This window comes from Cetorhinus maximus, chromosome 8, assembly GCF_964194155.1.
Source record: "Cetorhinus maximus chromosome 8, sCetMax3.hap1.1, whole genome shotgun sequence".
NCBI classification, from domain to species: Eukaryota; Metazoa; Chordata; class Chondrichthyes; order Lamniformes; family Cetorhinidae; genus Cetorhinus; species Cetorhinus maximus.
The window spans coordinates 95,374,958-95,392,735 of record NC_135886.1 but is presented as its reverse complement, the minus strand read 5'-3'; positions in this window follow the sequence as shown (position 1 = coordinate 95,392,735).

Sequence of the window (17,778 nt, the reverse complement as noted above, 5' to 3'; positions counted from 1 at the left end):
TCTGATGAGTTTAAAACATTTCTCCATTAAATCAACAAAATGAATCTGCAAATTATAATACCGTATCAAGTGAAAGGAAATGTGATAGGACAGGGCGGGGAAATTTGATCTGATGACAGTGGACAGGAGGACAGCCAACAACCAGCCTATAGTTCCAATGATTCTGATGCTGCATGAACAACAGCAACTCGTCTTTATATAGCATCTTTAATGTAATAAAATCTACCCAAAAGGTCTTTTACAGAAGCTATAAAACAAAATAAGATCACAAGTTCATAAGAAATAGGAGCAGGAGTGGGCCATTCGGCTCATTGAGTCTGCTCCGCTTTTCAATAAGATCATGGTTGATCAGATTGTGGTTTTAACTTCACTCTCCTGCCCGCAGCCCCCCATAACCCTTGACTCTCTTGTCGATCAAAAATCTGTCTAACTCAGCCTTGAATATATTCTCTAGGATAGAGAATTTCAAAGATTATCAACCCTCTAAGGGAAGAGATTCCTCCTCAACTCCATCTTAAGTATTTTAAACTGTGCCCCCAACTCTAGATTCCCCCACGAGAGGAAACAACTTCTCAACATCCATCTTGTCAAGCCCCCACAAAATCTTATATGTTTCAATAAGATCGCCTCTCATTCTTCTAAACTTCAATGAATATAGGCCCAACCTGCTCAACTTTTCCTCATAAGACAACTCCTTCTTCCTAGGGATTAGCTGAGTGAACCTTCTCTGAACTGCTTCCGATGGAAGTATATCCTTTCTTAAATAAGGAGAGCAAAACTGTTCACTGTAGTCTAGGTGCAGTCTCACCAATGACCTATGCAGCTGTAGCAAGACTTGCCTATTTTTAGACTCCATCCTCCTTGCAATAAAGGCCAACATTCCATTTGTCTTCCTAATTATTTGCTGTAAAAATGTCCATTATCTTCGAACAGTCACAGGTATATGACACGAGTGCGACAAAGCAGTCTGATAATTTAGCAACAGTAAAGGAGTTAAGAGAGGTAGTGGTGAGGCAGAGATGCATGTCCTCAGTGTACATGTGAAAACTAATGCTGTGCCTTTGGTTGATGTCACCAAGGGGCAGCATGTAGATGAGAACAGGAAGGAGCCAAGGATAGATCCTTTGGGTCACCAGAGGTAAGGGTACGTGCACAGGAAAAGAAACCAGTGCAAGTGATTCTCTGGCTACAATTAGATAGTAAAGAATGGAGCCAGCTAAAAGCAGCCCCACCCAGCTGGATGATAGTGGAGAGGTTTTGGAGGAGGATAGTGTGGTCAACCATGTCAAAGGCTGCAGACAGGTCACGAAGGTCAAGGAGGTAAAGTTTACCTTTGGCACTGTCACATAGGATGTGACTTGTAACTTTGATAAGAACTGTTTTAGTACTGCAGCTGTACTTCTGATTGGAGGGATTCAAACACAGTGTCCTGGGAAAGATGGGAAAAGATTTCGGAGCAACGATACGTTCAAGGACTTTTGAGAGGAATGGGAGGTTGGAGCTGGGACGATAGTTTGCAAGGATAGTGGGGTCAAGGATAATCTTTTTGGGGGGAGGGCTGATGATGGCAGATTTAAAGGAGAGAGGACAATACCTGAATAAAGAGAACTAGTAACAATATTAGCTAACATATGGGGGACCTGACAGGGAAGCTGGGTTGTCAGCAGTTTAGTTGGAATAGCAGGAGGTGAGTTTCATGGACAAAGTGAGCATGGATAGGGCATGAGAGGAGATAGGACTAGAGAAAAGTACGAGTTCAGGGATAAGGTTAGGGGGAGCATTAGAGGAAGTCTGGTTCGGTCAGCTATTGGAAGTGAAGGACGTAGCAGGGGCAACTGATCAGATGGTCTCAATCTTAGGGACAAAGAAGTCCATGAGCTTCTTGCACTTATTGTTGGAGGTGAGAGTGAGGGGAGAGGAGAGGGTCATTTAAGAAGGTGGTTTGCAGTACAGAAATAAAGCCGGGGTTATCTTTGCATTCCGGGATTATCCTGGAATAAAAGCCAGTTTTGAAAGGTGCAAGCAAGACTCAATAGTGTTCTAAGTGGTCTTGCCATATCTGGCAGTCGATGCATATGCCAGTTGTCCGCCATATCCTTTCAAGCCTTGGACTTAAAGGAGCAGAGATTAGGGCTATATTAAGGGGAATATCCAGGATGGAAGACAGTAATCATTTTATTGGGGACTTGGGAATCAATGCTGGAGGTGAAAGTGCAGTTGAGCAAATGAGTTGCTGCAGAAATGTTATGGTGGACCTGAGGCCAAAGGCTAGACAATAGGGATTTTAAAAGTGCTAAGACTACAGCAGAAATAGTTTTAAAAAACCATGGCAACAGAAGGATACAATGGAATCCTACTAAATAATGTGTATGTGTCTAATGACTTAGATAGATGTATTTTTAAGCTTTAAGGTGAGCTTTCAAAAAAGCTTCATCTGTGAAATACATTCAGTTAATTTGATTGACAAAAGAATCACGAGGTGTTGAATGTGATAGATTACATAACGCTTTCCTTTGCACTCCTTCCTGATATAATTGATAGGGAGCCAAGCAATTTTCACCAAGTATTGCTTACTGTGCTTATTTAGAAAAGAAGGTTAGAACTGGCAGGATTCACTTTAGATCTGATCACCATGACTCTGTCAGGTCCAAAAACAGCTTTTTAAAATATTTGTTCTTGCGATGTGAGTGTCATTGACAAGGCTACATTTTTGCCCATCACTAGATGGCCTAAGAAGGTGATGGTGTGCCTTCTCAGCCAAACTACTCTAGTTTTTGCACACATGGTGATTCCATGATGGGATCAAGTAAGGAATTCCAGGGTTTTGACCTAGCAACGTTGATGCATGTCCAGTGATATGAGAGTTGGTTGAAGGTGGTCATTGCCTGTTACTTATATTACCTATTGCTTGTCAGCCCAAGCCTGACTGTTGTTCAGGCCCTGCTGTAGACTGGCATGAGTTGTTTCAATATTGGAATTGTTGAGAATGGAGCTAATCAGTGCAGAATCATCAGTGAAGAGCTCCACTTCATTATATTTATAGAACCAATTAAGTTTCAAACATTGAAGAAGGCCATTTTACTTTGTTGTACCTGTGTCAGTTTTTGATCAAGCAATCTAAAATTATTCCCACTTACCCATTCTTTTCCCATGGGTTGCATTTTCCTCTTCCTCAAATAATTATTTACTTTTTGCTTTAATTTTTTTTTTAGCCTCAGCCCTTTCTGTTGCAAAGCATTCCACATGCAGGGAAACAGTAGCAGTAATGTTACTGGAAATGCAAAGGCTTGGACCAATGCCCCAGAGACATGGGCTTGAATTTCACGCTTGGCGCATGCGCTCAATCGGCGGGAGTGGAAGCAGATGTGGAATCTGCTCCAAGCTGTGGTAGAGTTGCAAATGCAATTTCATGCTGGATGGCCAATTAAGGTCCACCCAGCGTGAAACATGTCCTCTCAATGGTCGGGAAGGGCTAGGCGGGGGCAGGAGCCTGTCAGGCACTGAGTCCAATGGTGATCCGGAGTGCGCTTTAAAACCGGCAGGCTGAAGGCTGCCTGGGGAGAATCTTTGGAATCTGTCCAGGAAACCACTTCATTCGAACAATGGCCTCACCAGTGGCTGGAGATGTCAGGTGGGAGGGCAAGTCGGGTGGGCACACAGCCCTCTGTTTCTCGGATGAGTGCCTTGCAGTCCTTGTGGAGGAGGTCGGTGTCAGGCGGGACACTCTAGTGCCCAGGGATGGCAGGAGGAGGCCACTGTACCCGACCAAAAAATCCTGGGAGGAGGTGGCAGCCGAGGTCAGCCACCATGACGTCGTGCGGTGCACACGGTTGCAGTGCCGCAAAAGGTTCAGCGATCTTCTGCATTCAGCAAGGGTGAGTACCGAGTTGGCATGGATCAGTGTGGAGGATGGTTAAGGGCTGGCTGTCCCCTGTGGGGCTCAGGAGTGTTAGAGTCTGAGTGCCAGCTGTCACTGACACCGGAGCCGGCCAAGGGGTGAGCCCTGGCTGCTTGGCCTGATTGCCTTGTGGGTCAAGGACTATGACTCGTATGTGTCCTGAAAGGTGTCCCAGAGGGGGGCGTTTGCCAGGCTGTATTGGCAGGTAGAGAGTGGACAAATCAATGCTCCTCTGCTGTTTCAGGAGAAGAGAAGCCATAACACCAACAAAAGAATTAAGACAGGCGGTGGCTCCCCAAACCTCCTCATTCTGATGAGATATGAGATGGACGCCTAGGAGCTGGAGTGCTGCCACCCATGTCGGTCAGCTGCTCATGGAGAGGCAGGGGTCTCTGATGAAGGTAAGGGTGCAGTGCACAGAGATGAGACTGTTGGATTGTGCAAACATTCTTGTGGCGTCTCATCATTAATGGGAGCCTCAAACATGGAGTCCCCATTGATTATTGAAAGACGATGACACCATGATCCATTGTCTCAATAGGGTGCCTGGCATGCACAGTGACAGTGCAATGACTGAATCTAATGACATGTCCTTGTTCTTCCCTAAAATTGCCAGCTCGCCCACGAATGCAGGACCCTGAGCCACCCTTGACACCAGAGGACCATGCAGCTTTAGATGCACCTACGTCACACCCACTCTCTGCACCAAGCATCAACGCAGATACCAGCACCTCAATGATCATTAAATTATTGGGTAGAATGTCGGTGCATAGCGGTGAGGGCACTTCACACTCGCTTGAGGAGCAGGTGGAGGCAGAAGTGCCCAGGGCGCCGGCAGTCGGAGGACTGCTAGAGACCAGGACGATGCGGGAGTATCTGGTGGAGATTCATGAGGCCTTTGTGCCATGGTCTCCATTATGGAGGAGTCCATGTGGAGCATGAGCACTGTGTTGACCCTTATGGCCGAACGCACTGCCTCCTCCATTGAGGGAGTGGTGACTCTCATGGGGAGGCAGCTCCAGGGATAGAATCAGGGGTTCCTGGGGTTGCGCTCAGACCTGCAAGCCCTCACACAGGCAATGACCTCAGGATGTCAATGCCAGTGTGGGAGATGGATGAGGCACCTGGTATCCCAGCTAGGTGCCCGTCCATCAATGGCGAGCAGGGAGGTCCAGAGCGACCTCACATTAGCACACAAGATGCTTCTCTTCTGACCCACCACTGGACTCATCATCTGTGGCCCATGAAGCTGCTTCAAGATCCTCTTCCTCCATTGGGTTCCCCCTTGCCAGTGCCAGATTGTGGAGAGCGCAGCATGCAACCGTGATCAGTGACACCCGCTCTGCAGGGTATTGTAGTGCACCCCCTGAACGGATCCAGGCATTGGAAGTGTATCTTCAGGTCCTCTCTATCACTGCCCTTGTGAAAGCATGACTCCTGTTATTACACTGCTGGACCTCTATTCTTGGGCGGCATCCTAAGTCACCTTTTCAACAGAAAGCCCTTGTCACCCAGCAGCCATACATCCAGTCGAGCTGTAGCAGTGAACAGCCTTGGCACATGTGCGTGTCTGAGGATGTGTCATAGGAGCTCCCAAGGAACCTTGTACAGACTTGCAGAATCTGCATCCTGTGGTCACAAACTATCTGGACGTTCATGGAGTGGAAGCCCTTCCTGTTGACAAAGGCACCCAGCTCACCCGCTGGCGCCTTGATGGCCACATGCATGCAGTCGATGGCGCCTTGGATGCGGGGGAACCCGGCAATTGTTGCAAACCCTCTGGCTCGCTCAGCCTGGCTGGCTTTGTCCGTATGGAAATTAATAAATGTCATTACCCACCTGAACAAAGTTTCTGTCACCAGCTCGACACAACTGTGGACAGCTGATTGGGAGACTCCACAAAGATCCCCCACTGACTCCTGGAAAGTGCCGGAGGCATAGAGGTTGAGGGCCACTGTGACCTTCGGAACCACTGGCATGGGGTGTCCACCCACACAGTTGGAGATGATCTTAGGCTCAGCCATCTGACAAATGGAGGTCACATTCTTCTTGGAGAGGCGGATCCTCCTTCGGCATTGCATCTCGGACACGTTGAGGTAGCTGCATCACCGCTTGTAAATCCTGGCAGCAGGATACTGGCGTCTTCTGAGCCCCTTAACGTCTTGGACTACCTGCTGGCCCTACGCCCCTTGTGCCTGCACCTCTCCTCCCACAGATCCCCTGGAAGCTGCATCGGGACACCTGGCCTCCTCTCCCTTCTGCCCCTCTCTTCCTCAGAGAAGGAGGGGCCACTAGCAGAGAGCATAAACCCCGTTACCAGGGTAACAGAAGGCTGCCTGGTGCCTGGAAGGGTTGAAATGCTCCGGGGCCTTGGAGACATAATGAGTCCTGAAATAAAGCCTAGAAATGCTAAGAATGAAGCCCCGAACAGAAATGAGGCTACCAAGTACAGTGAGCAATCAGCAGCAAACTATTTCCAAAATCCCTCACTACTCACGCTGGCAATGTTGCTGACCCTTTTTACCCTGCCCTTGGACGATGTTTGTAAAAATGCCTGCCCGTTTTGCCTGTGTGATGAGCTGGAAGTCGCAGGGGTAACGAAAAATCACATTCAATTGGATTCTTAAGGGCCTTAAGTGGCCGCGTAGCTAATGGAAGGCACCGCTCCAGCACTCGCGCATGCCCGCCGAGCGAAATATCACATGAGTACGCGATGACATCGGCAGGCTCGCCCAACGTCATTGTGCACAATTGTACTCCCAATCGGCTCAGGCACATGTCCACCCATGAGACTTAAAATTCTGGCCATGAATTCAAATCCTACCAAGTCAGCTGGGAGAATATATATCCAATCAATTCATAAATCTGAAATTTGCTGGCCTACACGTGACTCTAGATGTAAAGAAGTTATTCAGTCCAAAGGCAATTAAGGGTGGGCAATAAGTGCTGGTGATGGCAGTGGTGCTTCCATCCCTAGAACAAATATTTAAAAACACCCCAACAAACTTCTCGGTAAAGGAGTTACATCACTGACTCCCTGACTAGAGTAATTTGCCTTTCTCTATTCATTCCATCAAAACATTTTATCATTTAAAAAATCTTTATTGAAGCTTCTTTTCTCTGTTTCTAAGATCTCACATTTCTCCTGTAGCTTTCCATCCCAGTGAATCAATGCTGAACACAACTGTCTATATCTTTAATGTCCTTCCTATAATGGAGCACTGAAAACCGGACACAATACTCTGATTGTGGTCTAACTACAATTCACCATCACTCCTTTATTTTTGTATATTCTATGCTCCTTTTTATAAACCTTAAATTCTATTAACCCTTTCCAATAGCCTTATTCACTTGCTTTCGCACTTACTGGCTGGAATTTTCCAGCCCCTCATGCCGGCTGGATCTTATGGCTTATTATGTCCACCGATGTGAACCAAGATTTCAATGGCTCCCTGGCCCCACTGCGGGGGGAACCGGCCACATTGGGCTGGAAAATTTTGGCCACAGAACATGGTATTATTTTTGAACCCTCTGTTTAGGTTATGGGCAGTGCATAGGTTGTCTCATGAAAATATAATGATTTTCATAATATTATTGCAATTTATTGTAAAGGTAGGTTAATAGTGGGGTTTGGATTTGTTGTTGTGTGTAGGTGTATGCGTGTGGGTTTTAATTGAATTGCAGGCAGCTAGTCTGGGCGCTTTGATATATCAGAAGGGAAACTAGGTTTGAAATGCTAAATACATAAACATGGTTGAAGTTTTAGAATGGGAGGTGTGAAGGGCATTTGTATTTTTTATAATGGACATGAAATAGCGCGAGATGACGTCGGACCTTCAATGATTTCAGGTTGGCTAGGCCTTCTTGGTGCCTTACTCAATTTAATGCTGCCTTAAATTTCAAGGCAACCACTCTTACCTTCCTTCTGGAATCCAGCTCTTGTGTCCATGCCTGGATCTGTTTAGTTTATGGGCAGCGCATAGGGTGCTTATCCTTAATGGTGGTTCTGTTATTTAAAATCTTTCTATCATTTACTACAAATCCCACTGTTCCTGCCCATGATTGAAGCTAGAAATTTGCCTGCCTAAACCTAGAGTATCACATATATCTCACAAGGAGTGATAATTTAGTTCAAACATTAATTATCTTGCTGCAGGTTAAAAGGTTGTGGGTTCAGGCCTCACACTAGGATTCAGCACTTGACTAACACTATGGCATAGTTATGAGGAGGTCCTGCATTTTTGGAGCTGCTGTCTGTCAGATAAATCATTGAATTAATGTTCAGTCTGACCGTACAGGTATGCGCTATTGGAGAAAAAGCAGAGTTTTCCTGCTGTTCTTATTGATATTTCTCCCTCAATCCTCAACTCATAGCTGCCTGTGGCCTCTTGCTTTGCACAAAATGGCTGCTGTGTTTTCACACATAGTAATGGACATTGCATTTCAAATTGTATATGAATTGATTTGAGATATTTATAAGATTGCTGAAAAAAGAGACATGCTGTTGAAGTTTTTTGTCTTACACTCATCAGAACAGAATTCACAAGAATACCAGTTGTAAAGGGAACAACAATTTACACTGCATGAGAAAAGAGTGCTGATTAGTTGGCAAGTGGACTCTGATTGGCAGAGGCATTGCCATGGAGAATGCACCAGGGGGCAGTTCTCCATGGCAATGCCTCTACCAACCAAATTCAGCTCTGAGAGCTACAGGTCATTGTAAGAGCTGAATTTCCATGGGTGGGTGGCGGATTCTCCTAATCACTAGGATAATAAAATGATTGGTTACCTCACAGAAGGAGGTCATTCAGTCTGTCATTTTCTTCGTAGTAGCTCTGGACAAGAGTGACTCAGTTAGTCCCACTCCTCCACTTTTTCCTTCTAGTCCTTCAAAGATTTCATCTTCAGATAATTATTCAATTCTCTTTTGGAAGCTATGATTGGCTCTGCCTCCAGCACACACTCAGGCAGTGCATTCCTGATCCTAAAATGATTTTCCTTATGTCACCATTGCTTCTTTTGCCAATCACCCTAAATCTGTGCCCTCTGGTTCTCAACCCTTCCACCATTGGGAACAGTTTTTCCCTATCTACTCTGTCCAGGCCACTCATGTCCTCTCAACCTGTTGTTCTCAACAGGCCCAGCTTCTCCAATCTATCTTTGTAACTTGTTATAAACCCAGTATTTTTAATCAAAAAATTCCTTTGTTTAATGAGTGGGCTGAAGCCACAGAATAAGTTTTCAAAAGAGTGAACAACAGCATCTTAAGTGATTTAAACAGCAGCTCCCAAGATGGCTGAACATCGACATAACTCCTTGCCATTTACAACACTATCAGAACAGAATCAGGTTGTCTAGATGTCATCTATCCAGAACAATAAGCTTAAATGAATGTGAATTGCCATCTCCTGAACTACTCCAAATACATTCAGATATAAGTTAATTATTCAGGTGGATGAGGAATGAACTGTGAAACTCAATCACTCTGCACAATGAAGAGGGTCTCACTGACCACCTTAAACTAATCACTTTTAACAGTGGACCTGAATGGACCTCGTTATGACCATGATTGATAACTGGCTAGTTTGTGAAGGGGAGTCATGTGAAAGCAAGCTATCCCTTTGTGTACAAAGACTCATGGTCCCTTTTCCCTCTCCCTCTAGCAATTCGGGAAGTGTGCCCTGCCTGTATTCTGACCAGTCAAACACCACAGGTGGTGTCTATAACATAAAGCACGCAGCTGCTGACTCCAGAAGAAGAGATAGCAGTCAACATTTTAAATCGTCTCGATGCAGAATCCGGAAAGATCAGTGAACCCAGCCTGAAAGCCTCACAGTCATCAATCTACAGGATCTCTATATGATTGACTTTCTTTTGGGACTCTTAAACCATTTACTTACTCTTCCCTTTTGTAACTTCTGTTTGTGTGTGTGTGTCTCTTGAATGCATATGTGTGACATTTGGAGCTTTTTAAAAATTAGTTTTACATATCGATTGTTCAGTTCAATAATTACAATTTCCTTTTTTAAAAAATTTATAAGAAAACCTGTCCATGTGCATCTTTTACAGTCACATCACTAAAACAGTTAAATATTCAATGAATTGGGAAGCAAATTATTTTTAAAACACCTGTTGCGGTCAATCGAAAGGTGGACAGAGAAGGGACCCATTCTACTACTTCTTACCTTGCCGTAGCAAACTGAAGTCCCTCACATCTGGAATCATTCTCATATATATTCTCTGTACCCTCTCTTATGCCTTCACATCCTTCCTCAAGTATGAGTCCAAAATTGGACATAATACTTTAGTTGAGGCGAAACCAGTGTTTTACAAAGGTTCACCACAACTTCCCTCAGTGACACCGTGGTCCACTCCTCCATCACCCCCAACACATCATCCCCTTCCCACAGCACCTTCCCATGCAATTGCAAAAGGTATAACACCTGCCCCTTTACCTCCTTCCTCCTCACCTTCCAAGGCTGCAAACTCTCCTTCCAGGTGAAGCAGCGATTCACTTGCACCTCTTTCAATTTAGCCTGCTGTATTCACTGCTCCCAATGCAGTCTCCTTTACATTGGGGAGACTAAACTCTGACTGGGTGACCACTTTGTGGAACACCTTCACTCAGTCCACAAGTGTGACCTGACTTTCCTGTTGCTTCCCATTTTAATTCACTATCTTGCTCTCATGCTCACATGTCCATCCTTGGCCTGCTGTAACGTTCCAGTGAAGCCCAATGCAAACTGAAGGAACTGCACCTCATCTTCTGATTAGATACTTTACAGCCTTGTGGCCTTAACATTGAGTTCAACAACTTCAGACCATGAATTCTGTCTGCAATTTTGATCTTTTAAAATTGTATCTTGTTCTTATGTTTTGCTATCACAGAGCACTGACCCTTGTTCTGCTATTAACATATTTTGCTATCTTACCTCTATGCTACTATTAACACCTTCTTTAGTCATTAACACTACCATTAACACTTCCTTTATCTTGTCTCCATGACATCTTTGTCAACTCTCTATTACGATCCCAGTTGAGGTTACCCTGGACAAGCCTAGCCCCAGGGTGGAACCCAGCTTGATAGATCCTAACTTTTATTTGTTTGTTTAGATACACGGAGAGTAGCTACTGAACAGAGGCACAGGAGTCAGCTGATGAACTTTTAACAAAAGAATAAAGCATTTATTCAACAAGAAAAGATGATCTATATTACAATACTCCTTCACCCACAACTATACCTTTACAGATGTATACAGATTTGTAAGGATAACATAAGTTACAAAAGCTATCCTATGCTGCAATGTACACAGTAAGTATATACAGTCCATGTAAACCTATGGCATCCTGTGGTCAGACACACTACACTCTGACCTCAAGTGACAGATGCCACCTCAACCAGTTGCTATGGATCTCTCCTCAACTCCCCCAGACACTTGTCACACCGTGAGCCAACCAGTCTCACTGAACTCCATCCCTCACATGAGGGTTTCCAATCTCCACCAAGAACTCGCCTTGGAATCTCCTCCCAAACTGACGCTTTCTCTCAAATGCCTTCCGCAAGGGTTCACCTCCAGGGTTTCAAACTCTGCTTCTGATATTCTTCTTCCATGGATCACCACATGCATTTAAGCTGTCTTCCATGCACTCTGTCTCACCAACTCAGTCATCAACAGTACACCACTGCTTCACATGCCCATAGCAGAGTTACAGACCTTCAGTTGTCTCTTTGGACATTCTTGCCTCTTGAAAGCTATTCTCGCTTTACATCTACTTTCTGCAGCTTTTGTTTCTTTAAATCTGAAGCATGGAGCCTGTTTCTCTGCCCCTCACTCTTAACTTCATTTAACAGGACCTTTTCCCAGGTTCCTGTCCCTCCTTTTACTAGAAGGTCTTCTTTGAATTTTCTCTTCTTCCACTTCTCTGGATTTGAGGTGTTTTCCTTTAGCTTGGGACTTGCTATCTGTCCCCTTTTAGGCTGCTTCTGCTTCACAGCTGTCTTTAAACCACTGAACTCAAACAGCTTCCAAAACAAATTGCTGTTTCCCTTTCTCTTGTGCATGTCTGTGGGAGGGACCTGTTTCTCTGGGCCCCTGTTGCTCGGCAACAGTCCAATTCTTCTACACTTGTATGTTTACTTTCTCTTTAGGGGTCGTGAAATGCCTCATACAGGCACCTTTTTAAAGTGAAACTAAATCTCCATTTGACCTTTCTTAACACACAGATTCAGAAATACAAATCAAACTTAAACTTTAAAGCTAAAACTAATTCCTAACACCCACAAATACCAATATAACTTATTTAAACTGTCTCTATTTCCTAACATCTCTCCTGAGCTCTGACCTATCCCTGACCTTCTATTTTGCTCCAGCTGCTCCACCCTCTCCTCTCTTCAACAAAATAAAATCCATCACATTTCTATTTGTCTTCAACTCTGAAGAAAAGTCATACAGACTCAAAATGTTAACTCTGTTTCTCTCTCCACCGATGCTGCCAGACCTGCTGAGTTTTTCCAGCATTTTCTGTTCTTATTTCAGATTTTCAGCATCCGAAGATTTTGTTTTTATTTCACCACAACTTCCTTGCTTTTGTATTCCATGAACAGAATCATCTATGCTGACTGGTGTTGGGCATGTTCGGTGGCGTGAGCAGTCAATATGGCGAGAAGGCCAAAAATCAGTTTCATGACATCGTGAAGCCAGTTTGTGATCGTCTGCTGCGCCCGCCGATGGTGGGCCACGTTTCCCACCATCAGACGTTGGGAACCTCATTGCTATTTATCTGCATATTATTATAAGCCCAGTCCGCCGGAATCCTGCCCCCCACCACTGGGTCATCCGCCTATGTCAGAATGATTGCACATCAATGTGCTTCACAACAGCATATAAAAGGCATGCACTTGGCGGCTGCACTTTGAGGGGAATTCGGAGGTGAGTGCACAGCAAGTTTGTGGACTGCTCATCCTGGTTGCCTGTTGGACTTCAAGGTTGAGGCTTGTTGTGGGAAGGGAGGAGGGCAATGGCTGCCCTGTGGTTGAGGTGTGTGAGGGGGTAGGGCAAGGGCTGCCCTGCAGTTAAGGTGCATTGGGGGGGGTGGTTAGCAAGGGCTGTCCTGCGGTTGAAGGTAGTGCACAAGCACGTGTGGGTTGTGGGGGAGGGTGAGGGCAGAAGCCACATATTAGGGAAAACTTGTATAAAGTGGCCATTCCTCTGCAGCTGAGGCAGTTCAGGTGCATCCCACATTGATATGATTGGAGTCGGGCCTCTAGCTTCTCCGCCCACTCAAGCAACGCAGAGGCATCAAAGTGCCACCAAGTGCTCCAGAGCTTTTTACCGCTTGAGCACAGACTGCAAAGTAATGAGTGTTTTAGTGGGATGCAGAACAGTTGGACGACTGGGCACGTTGTACAATCTCCTTGCTAAAGCTGGCCATGGAGCAGTCACTATTGGAGGCTCTCACAGCCCCTTGCAATGACATCATCCCGGTTTGGACCAGTCACCCCCATGGTTCAAGCTAACAGTGCAGCCTTACAGCGCAGGTTAGGCGAATGCCTATGCCTGAGCTGAGAGCACAGCATGCAGTCCATGGGCAAAGCTGCTGCCAATCGGTCAGGTCGACTGGGGCGGATGTGGGTGGGATTTCGGGTAGCCATGCAGCGCACTAATCTTCGGCCATCCAAGTGTTGGCCAGCACTCTTCCGGAAGCATTAAGGGACCTCCAGACTTGACCAAAACATGTTCTAAGTACGGCCATGCTAACCTACGCACCTCTCTCTTTCATCCTGCAGGAGGAGTACATCAGGATCATGGAGTCTGGTGACCTAGCTGTATGCTTCGTGGCTTACAGAGAGTGAAGACAACAGAGCAGAGAGCGGTTAATGCTCCTGGCTGAGCAGAGGGAGGAGCAGCTCCCTCTGGAAGAAGGGGCGGCTGGAGCTCCCACACACGCCACCGAAGAGCCATGGCGAGCCGTCACTCGTCGGCACATGGCTAGACCCAGAGTCTATAGACGCCGTCTTTCATTCCTGCAGATGACTGAGAACCAGTGTTGCCGAAGACAGCGCATGTCTAGGGAACTGGTCGGTCACATCTGCCAGCTACTGCAGGATTTAGCGTCACAGGACATGAAGGGCATCCACTGCCAGTAGCTGTGAAAGTGACCGCGGCGCTCAATTTCTACGCCAGTGGCTCCTTTCAGGGTCCCACAGGTGACTTCTGTGGGATTTCACAATCCGCCATCCACAAATGCATCCATGTGGTCACAGAGGACACACAACTTTGTGCATTTCACCCGGGACCAGGAAAGCCAAGGTGCAAGAGCGATTGGATTTGCCAAGATCTTGGGTTTCCCACAGGTTCAGGATGCCAACTATTGCATTCACATGGCGCTCAGATCCCCGTCACAACATGCAGTCAACGACGTCAACCACCGCAAGGAATTCCATTTGTTGAATGGGCAGCTGGTGTGTGACCACTAGAACCGCATCCTGCAGGTCCGGCCAGAGGACCTCGCACTGGCCAGATGAGGCAAGCATGCTGGGGAGACCCTCATAGCTGATAGATTTGTGGAGGGTGATGATCATGCAGTGAGGAGACACTATAGATCCTCACATTGCACCTATGAACGTTTGACTCCAGTCTGGCTTATGGCATCGCACATAACCTCTGTGATAATTCTCCTGTCATGGAGACGCAGTGGAGGCCCTAATAGTCGTTCAATTGCAGGAAGATGATGCTGACATGTGGTGAGGACACTCCATAGACCTTCACATAGCCTCTGAGAATGTCCGACTCCTGTCTGGCCCAGGGCAGCTCGCTTGTGCTCTGTGATCAGGATCATATCATAGAGACGCAGCCATGAAACTTTAAAAGCATCTGATCCTTTGTCTGCCTTCAGCACCTGAGCTGTTCAGGAGCGCAGCATCCCTGGTCACAGATGCTGAAGAGATGGGGGCCCACCCCACCTTAAAGATGCTGAGAACACACAGAGAGAATGATGGAACTCTGTGATGTCTGCCCACTACATTCTGGCAGCAATGACAAGCACCACTGAGGTGCAGGCATCAGTAATGTTTCCAGGGAGTGTGAGGCTGGACCATCACTGTGGTCTGAAGGCTGCACAGAGCACAGGGAAGAGGCCCTGGACTGAGACACCTGCCTTTTATCTTGTGCAGAAAGGTTTCACATCTGAGTGACAAGAACTCTGCTCATCAGAACAAGGAGCCACAGGCAGGGAGACAGTCCTGGGAGTTTATTTACAATAGTGAAGATTATGTACAAGTGATCAACACCCTTGCCCAGGCTGTGCTTCCTGATTGGGCTCAGGGGCAGCTTGTTCCTGCCTGAGTGGGAGCTGGTACTGTGTGCTGGCACTGGCTGCTGCTACTGCTCTGGCTGCTGCTTTGCTGTGTTGCTGCTGTTACTACTTTGGAGTTTTTGTTTACTCACCTTCACCTGGAAGAAGAAGACTACTGCTCATGCAGAGGAGAAAAGGAGTTCGAGGAGTTGGACTTTTTCTTTCTGGGGACCTCTAAACCTCCTGCTGCTGCTGCAGGGTGGGGCTTTACAATGCCTGAAGAGCCTGGGAGTGGGAGCCTGGAGAGAGCCGGAGAGGAGAGGACACAACTCCAGCCGGACAGGGAAGATTTTTGCTGTGCCAGAGGTGGATGCCTGGGGGAGAAAAGAACCGTAACTATTGATTTCCTGCAGGGGGAGAGAAGGAAGACCTGCTTTCTTTAGAAGGGAGGGCAGTGACTGACTGAGTTTTAAAAGGTAACAGAAAACCTGTACCCCACTCTGCTCTCCCTTGCCTCGCCTGGGCTAGCTGGTGTTGCCCAGAGCCAGCTGCATCCAAGGACAGCTACCATTGTTCCTGAACTGTGCCTGGGCGGGGAAGACTCCACCCCTGCAGCAGAACATCGGACCACCCCCAACTCACCTGCCTGCCTTTGTCCCCTCTGTCTCCCCCTCCTCCTTTCCCTTTCACACCCCCCCTACTCCCACTCCCCATTCGCTCTGTTTGTTCTGTGTATTTTGCCTGTATTGGGGTTGGTTTGGCACTCCCTGATGGCAGCACCATCTTCGCCGGTGGTGGGGCCCACCCTGGCCACCTATGCAGGGGCGGTGGCCTCTTTGGCCCCTGTGTCTCCTGTGGCCCCGTCACCATTTAAGTTGCTGACGCGTCAGCTTCGGGTGAGGTGCTACATCCCACAATGACCATCCAGGCCTGCGTGAAGGCTCTGGCTGGGGTTGCTGGCCCTTTGGCCATCGTCGTGGCCTCGAAAATATATGGGAAGTCCGTATTCTTTCGAAAGGCTGAGCGGGCAGTGCACCTCGCCCTCGAAATGGGTCTCATGTCGGGAGGGACGTTCTGGGTGGTGGACCCTCTGGAGGCCACCGCCCAAAGGCTCACATTATCTTACGTCCCGCCCTTCATCCCTGATGGGCTCCTTCTGCCCCATCTTTGTCATTTGGAGGAGGTGAGATTGGGGGTGGTGCCGATCCCGCTCGGCCTAAAGGACCTGAGCCTTTGTCATGTGTACTCCTTCCAGCGCCAAGTTTTTGTTCACCTGGCCTGGGAGGAGTGCACAGATGGGGGCTTTGATATTACTCTTGAGGGGGCTGCCTACCACATCTTTTGGTTGGCAGATGGCATGCGGTGCCATGCCTGCAAGGAGGTGGGGCACGTGAGGAAGAACTGCCCCGCCTCCAAGGCTGCCTGCATCATCCAGGTGGACGTGGCTGGCACCGCCGCTCCTCCCCCCGCCACCACTTCATCTTCCTCCCCGCAAGGGGAGGTGCCACCGGCAGCCACCGTCATCTCGGCTGCCAGCGAGGCTGGGGGTGGGGGAGAGACCCCGCACCGTAAGAAGGTGCTGAGGAAGACTCACCACCTGGAGGTGGCTGCTCACCCCTAAGAACCCCAAACCCACCCTGAATTCCAAACCCCTGAAGACACCGGCTCGGGGGATCAAAAAGCATCTGACCCCAGCAAAGTGTCTGCGTGTGCTCACGGTCCCATGTGCGCCTCAGCACCATGTACTGGGCCGGGCATCGCTTCCGCGGGCGTCCCCGGGTCCAGCGGTGATGGGGTGCGTGGCCCTGAGCCAGTGGCCTTACTGGAGAGGGTAAACCTGCCAAAGCCCCAGAGGGCAAAGCGTCCGGAGCGGCTGGACGAGGCAGCAGAGGCCTCAGAAATGGGGGTCTTACCAGCTCGCAGCCTACCCCAGAAGAGGCGCCACACCTTGAAGGGGGAGGATCTCAGGACTCGTGAGGTATATTGTGTTTCCTCCCCCGATGAAGTGGTGGTGGAGTGTCCGTCCCGTGAGTCCTCGCTCTGCCCTCTGGGGGGAACCCAACTCCCTGATTCTTTGCAACAGTCCGCTGAGCAGGGCCCCTCGGGGGTCAGTGAGGGTACCGCCCTTGAAGCGATGCCCCACCCTGACTAGCCCTATACCCCCAAGATGTCATCTAGTCCACCGGGGGCCACGGAGATTCCCCAATCTCTGGGTCATTGGGTGGTAGTGAGGAGGGCTTCCCTGCTCCGTCTCAGCCTTTGGCGCCGGGCGCCACTGTTTTGGGTCCGGAACTTTTTCCGAATTTGCCTGGCAACCCGGTGCCTGAGGCAGAGCGGGTCTCTGAGCCGCGGCCAGCCTCTGACCCAGAGTCCTGATAGGAGACCAGAGAGGACCCCTCTGGCATTGATCCTGGGGATGGGATCGAGGTGGAGGTGGAGTCGGCTGGCAGCTCCGAACCAGCCCCCGTACTCAATACGGGGGAGGTGACAACCTAGAGGAGGATGGGTTTCGATAGCGAGTACCGGGGACGACTTAGAGTCATTGTCGGCTGAGGTGGTGGATCCCCTTGGGAATGTCTACGCGG